At 31.4% G+C, this 5,450-nt stretch overlaps 1 protein-coding gene across 1 annotated transcript in view; it reads right to left on the bottom strand.

Annotated features, from left to right (window-relative positions):
* Positions 1-5,450, bottom strand: part of LOC108686056 (Krueppel-like factor 6) — a 408,542-nt gene that overhangs the window by 384,564 nt on the left and 18,528 nt on the right. The window lies entirely within an intron of this gene.

The following is a 5,450-nucleotide window of genomic DNA, read 5'->3' as shown; positions in this document are numbered from 1 at the left end:
TATATATATATATATATATATATACATACGTACATAAAACGAAGAATAAAATTAGTAACATGTTGAAGGATTAAAAGTAAAAACAAGCGTTTCGAGAAAATATCTTCGGCATGAATATATAGTATTTTTATAGAATCCTTAAGAGCACATCGAGGTTTCCTCGTTCAATCGAATTAAGTTAATTAAGGAAAGAATAAGACAAGTAATATGCGGTTAATACAAGGAGCTTCTTCGCTTTGCATTCATCTCTGGCAGCCTCGAGCAAGTAACACGCTCCGAGTAAGGTAACACGTTCCTCCACTTTCCGCATTTCGTTCGTCGACATCGTTCTCTTTATCGCGATGATGCTTTTGCGAAGCGGCTGCGCGCGTTTCATTATATCGACGCAGAATGATAGCGGAATAATAACGTAAAGTGAAACGCGCGCGGATTTCCGAGCAACGAAACTCGGTATGATAGCCTCGGGGGGAAACGCTGAGACCGATAATTGCTTTAATTCACGCAAATATGCGAACCATGCATGATCGTCAGCTGACTGCATCGGCTGCCACGCAACGGACGCGAGATAGGCGATATTAACCGCATTTTTTTGGGCTTATAATGTCTCTTTTAAGTCGACATTTTTCATTGTGTATTTAAAGCAGACACGGTGTTTCATTAATTTTATCCACTGTACTTAATGAATTTGACTGCGGAAGACAGTTCAACGTACCTATACAAATTTTTAACTTTGTATACTGTTTTATATACACACACACACACACACACACACACACACAATGTGTTCGCGCGCACGCATAGGAGAAATTTGCACAGAAGAAGTAATAGTTCCAAAGATAGCTACATCGTGGCCAATAAACAATTTTTTTCTAATTTTTGTAAATTGTTAGATAGGTACTTATATACATAATTACTTTTGCTATTTTTTTAATTTGTGGATATACACTAATATATTTTTAAAGTCACTTTTATATGATATATTTACCTATTTTAAAAATTTGCCCATACTTATACATACGTGTGTATTTTCATGTAGAATATTATACATTATTTATACATGGGTATATATAAATATTTAAGTATATTTGTTCTACATGAATACCGTAAAAAGCAGCAAATTTTATTGCACGTATACATAAAGAAGCAACATATTTTATTTAATCAAATCGATATTTTATCTTGATCTTTCTTCTCAATACTCGTCAATACGACAATCCAAGTTTTCTTGATGAATGCAGCGAGACGGCGAGATCGTCATAGCACTTGTGATGCTTATTTCCCAACCACTCTCGCGAAGATTCAATCCAAATGCGCAACTCCGAGATTCTCCTCTGCAACTCGTAGGGAATGCCCACGTTCTACGTGTGCTCGGGCTCGTTCCGGCATGTGAGACCACAGCCTTCCGGCAGTTGAAGTAGCACCGTACTCTGCATTTTTATGGGCGCATTACATTATCCACGCTGCCCGCGATAGTAGAAACGAAGTAAGCACCGAAACTGTCCCCAAAAGATACGTACGTGACGCGCGCGCACGTCGAGCTCAGCATCTTAGGAATCCACCGAAAGCGAACCAGGCGAACTGAAGGAGTGTCTTGAATCTCTTATTGGAAATTTCGCCGATAACCAATGCTCCATTAAGGTACCACCGCGAAGAACGTGCTCGTGCGCACGACTACCTGCGTCCCATGCATAAATTAATAGTGTCCTCATGCTTCCTCACGTCTCGCGGATTCGGTTGCCGCATCGCAAGAACGCTGCTAAAGTAACCGACAACGAGGGAGAAGTTCATTCGGGCGCATCGTCTCGAACTGCTGACACGTTTCTTCAGACACGTTATGGCTGAGTGATTAAAATTTCTTTGACCGAAGAGAACGACGGGGTCCATCGCACGATAATCTCAGTGTATCCGGGAGCGTTCTCATTTATTGCGAGATGACTGCTGAAGTCTAATAAAAGGGAGCTACGCGGTCTTTGCCATCGCCAGAACCTTGATGAGCTTTAATTTACTCGTGTAGCTTACGGAATATAATAAATGCTGCTTTCCTTCTGGGGGCAGGTAACTATGCCAGCCAGATCGCATACTGGTGGATAGATGTGCATTCTGCAAATGACAGGCATTATCCTTTCATTTTATGTACTTAATAAGATGGATTCGTTCGCAATACAGCTATGGACGAATATAAAGCAATTTGTTTTATAATTAGAATTATACTGTTATGGCTTAATAGATCTTGGGAGAATCCTTCGGACTTTAATAAAGGATTCTTTGGACTTTAATAAAGAATAGTGACTACCCTCTTTTTTTGATACTCTCAGACATTTTAGTTCTGCATTTATGTATTCGAAGAATGTTGTACAACAAGTAAAAATATAAGGTTATCTGATATCTTTACTTGTCACTCTTGTGTATTCATAAAATGTTATTGTGATACGACAAATTGTTACAGCAATTTTTGTTTGATAATATATATAATATGTATAATGTATATATACCATAGGATTGAGAAGTAATTCTTTTATGTACCGAAATTACAGTTAAAGTTATTTTCTTTCATAATTGTAACTTAACTTCGTTTTTTTCTTTCCATCTATAACTGTAACTTAGTTATGTTTTTGATGACTAATAACTAATAAAATACTTTTATAGTTACTTTTATATTTACTAGTATATTTATAGTTACTAGTATATTTCAAACTTATTTGTCAATGTACGGACTGATGAAATGCGTAGCTTATTTGTGGAATAAGTAAAATAACACTGAAATATAATATGCACTTCTATGTATTTTCTGTTTATATCATTGATCATCTCAAAATACTCTGCATGGGATTTTATCATTTTGCGAGATGTAAGAAAAGTACAGTTTTTAAGATGTATATAAATTCAAAGAGTTGAGAGAGTCCTAATACGTTAGATAACCACAAACGTACGAATTTATTGATTATTTCACTAAAAAACTCCAATCGCGCGCTCGCGCGTTAGTGATCCGTATTTCTTTGTAAATAAAAAGTTAGCGGTCATGAATATCAGATAAAAAGTTTTTAAAAGATGTAATGCATAAGCGCCTTATTGCCGTGTGGCAATAATTTCATCATGAAGATATAATTCAAGGCTTTGTAATATTCAATATTCCCTTACTTAAAAAGAAGTATGTGATATATTGTATTTAAGAAAGAAAAAATTTATGAAATTTATAAAAAAGAAAATATATATGCAAATAAAAAACTATTGAATATTACATTCTTATTAAAATCAGAATGTTTATTTTTTTAAACAATTTAAATGTGTAATTATTTAAAAATTAACTATTTAAAAACGGACAAAAAAATTAAACGAATGAATAAAAACGAATGAAATTAATGCATTTAGTCAAATTATCATACCTTGTTACTCACAAAAAAGATCTCGAAATAAACTTATTTGTAAAAACTTATAAATTCTATGATACATAAGATGGACTAAAAGTGACTAAAGTGATCAACTTGATTATAGAAGAAAAAACTTTAAATACCCAGATCTCTTGAGTTGAATAAGATAACAATTTTTAATATAGGATTATAACTTGGATTATAACCAGTTGATGTTAAATCTTTTATATAATTGATATACTTATCATCAAGGTTGGAAAGTAATCCCTTGTACTTGTAACAAAGTTACAATTAGCATTACTTTTTTCAATAACTGTAACTTAATTGTAAATTTCGCTCTCAGTTAGAGAAATAATTCCAATATGTATTTCGTCGATTGCTTCAACTACTCTGGAAAAACTACTGAAATATCTGAAAGAAAAAATTGATATAATATTTTGATATAATATTTTTATCTTAGAAACGTAACCAATCAACACTTATATTGAATGCTATAATATAAAACTTTGGTCACTACCAAAAATTTTAAATACGAAAATTTATTTATACAATTTATGAAATTTATTATTAGGGAAAAAGGATTTGACGTCTTTGAATATTCTTCTACCTTTCATTACTTGATTATGTAATTAAAAAATCTCTTTATCCTCTTTATATAATCAAGTATTGGGTTGTCCGGAAAGTTTGTGCCGATGTTGAAGGAAAATTGAAACGCAGAAAATTTAAATTTTAGTATACATTTATTAAATTATATAAGTTAGTCGGCACGAACTTTCCGGACAACCCAATAATAAAATAGTAGCTTTATATTGCCATTTTTTCACAATTTTTTACTTTCAAGTTTTTAAAAATTTATACAAAACAATGATATTCAATCTTAAAATTTACAACACTATTGATTGTTTATGGCTCCTCTCTTGTTCTATTTCTCAGTCTTTCTTGAATCTCATCATTGATAAGGAATTTCTTGCTGAACGAATTTCTGTGAGAGATGTACACTCACATATAAAAATTATGGAATCGTGCGGACTGTTCATTTTCAATTCACATTTTAGTTATAGAATTGATATCCAACAGTCTTTTATAAGAGAACTATGTAAATTGAGTTGGAGAGTCTTTTGCATGAAAGTTCTGAATCTTTTTCGAGGTATGCTTTCTTTGAAAATGCTGCCTTTTGCTCATAATTGTGTTGTGTCCATTTTTGATAATGCTAAACAATAATATTTTAGCAATAAAATTAGATTAATCGTTTATATATGTTTATATATGTATAATATATAAAATATATGTATAATTATGTATGGAAAACTTTTTTTATCGATGTCATCATATACAAGACGTATCGTAGAATCTATTGTCACATGACAAAATTATAATTAAAAATTATAAGATGGGGTAACACTATTTTAAATGAAAGAAGATTTATATCTAATTTTCGAAGTTGAAATTTAATTTTTTCATAATTTGGTACCCTTCAAAATGGTATCTTTCACACGCTGAGAGAATCTCAAATTAACGAAATACTTTACAAACAGATTCTTTGTAATATTTCAAGATGAAAAAGTCTAATTATTATATAATAAGACATGAATCGTATAATATTCTCGATTTATGCAAATATGTCAAGTTTACGCAAAATATGCATTTTATGCAAATAATATGCTCAATTTATACAAATATGTCAAGTTCATGCAAAATATACATTTTATGCAAATAATATACTCAATTTATGCAAATATGCAATTTATGCAAAATATTCAGTTAAGTATTTTGCATAAATATCTGCAGTCTAACTATGATAATTTTCAAATGTGAAAAGTTAACAAATTACAAATGACAGGGCTAAAATTTTACGTCCTTAGGAATGTCAGTGCAAAGATGCTAAATTTGTTATTGTCTTACTGTAATTTTTAAGCATTATAATTCAAAAAGTAGTTATTGAAAAAATATTTTGCTAAAGTATTTTGAAAAACTCTCGAGATAAACTGCAAGAATAATGCAATAAAATATAATATGTGTTATAATATGTGTTCTTTTAAACGAAAACATGCTAATAACGAAAATATGCCTACAATGGTAAAC

The sequence above is a fragment of the Atta colombica genome, unplaced genomic scaffold, assembly GCF_001594045.1.
Source record: "Atta colombica isolate Treedump-2 unplaced genomic scaffold, Acol1.0 scaffold163, whole genome shotgun sequence".
Lineage (NCBI taxonomy): Eukaryota > Metazoa > Arthropoda > Insecta > Hymenoptera > Formicidae > Atta > Atta colombica.
Note: the sequence above shows the minus strand (reverse complement) of the source record. Positions and strands in the feature narration are given on the sequence as shown.